Below are 1,115 nucleotides of genomic sequence, written 5' to 3'. Positions count from 1 at the left end.
AGGAGGTGCAGCTATGGATTGTCTGCCATGTTGGGTGGCACAGAACAAATGGAGATACAGAAACAAACTGGAATTTTCCAAAGATGAGATATCATACTTGGCTATAAAATATTAGAGAATTCTTCACTCAATATCTTCATCTCCTAGCTTGCATTAGTCTGTAATGTCAACTGCAGAATTTATTGAGATTTTTTCTCCATTCTCACCATGTACATTCTTGCCACCCAACATGGCAGACAGTCCATAGCCGCACCCTCCCATTGATTACTTCCATGCAACAGCTCTCAGTATAATGAGTTGGGTATGTACAGCAAGACTTGCCTGAGGGAGTTTATTTCATTATCTTTCTCAAAGAGTTTCCTCTCTGTTTGAGCTGTGGTATTTCTAACTGAAGACAAAGGACAGTGTTCTGCTCTACTTCCAATTGGCCTTTTGTTCTCTTGCAAACATAATCAATATAACCATGGTAACAGTAAACCACACCTACCTCCATCATGAGATTGATTTCTTCAAGTTCTTGTTCAAGTTTCTTTTTAGCTTTCTCAAGGTCGTGGACGCTAGTTCCTCCCTCAGTTAATTATTTTTCAATTTCAGCAAGATCGTCTAAATTAATAAACAAAAACCAAGATGAGACACATACTCAGTGATCATGTACTGCACATAATATGTACATACATGTACATCTTGTACTAATGAATGAGAGAGTTTTATGTACTTTGTAGTTGTTTGTTGTCTTCGGTTGCCGTTCATCTTTGAGATCACTGTTCTCAGATTTGAGTTTCAGTAGCTACAAGTACATGTACACACACAAGAATCAAAATGATGAAAATATCAAGTAAAATTTGAATGTGAAATATCAGGAATATTATATTAAAAAAATAATATGACATACCTCAAAGCTGTACATGCAGGATTCAGATTTGCTTGCATCAAGTTCTTGTTGTGAGCCTTCATATTTTGCTTTCCATTCATTGATCTGCTGGTCAATGGCTTTCTTTTTCTTTTCCCAGGCAGCAGTAGCGTTCCTCTCCTTCTCAAGGTCAAGCATCACATCCCTCAGTTCACCAGCAACATGACTCTCAGTCTTCTCAAGTGAAGAGTACTTAGCTTGAAAG

General features: G+C 37.7%; 1 long non-coding RNA gene across 1 annotated transcript; it reads right to left on the bottom strand.

The window, feature by feature from the left end:
* Nucleotides 1-209: 209 nt before the first annotated feature.
* On the bottom strand, nt 210-1,105 carry LOC109593519 (uncharacterized). Its single transcript, XR_002191007.1, has 4 exons — nt 893-1,105; nt 716-787; nt 488-603; nt 210-439 (listed from the first exon to the last, which is right to left on the bottom strand). It is a non-coding gene; the product is annotated as an uncharacterized LOC109593519 (long non-coding RNA).
* Nucleotides 1,106-1,115: the final 10 nt, after the last annotated feature.

Source organism: Amphimedon queenslandica, unplaced genomic scaffold (assembly GCF_000090795.2).
Source record: "Amphimedon queenslandica unplaced genomic scaffold, v1.1 AMPQUscaffold_1130_Cont26855, whole genome shotgun sequence".
Taxonomy (NCBI): domain Eukaryota; kingdom Metazoa; phylum Porifera; class Demospongiae; order Haplosclerida; family Niphatidae; genus Amphimedon; species Amphimedon queenslandica.
The sequence above is the reverse complement of the archived record's forward strand: the minus strand, read 5'-3'. Positions and strand labels throughout refer to the sequence as shown.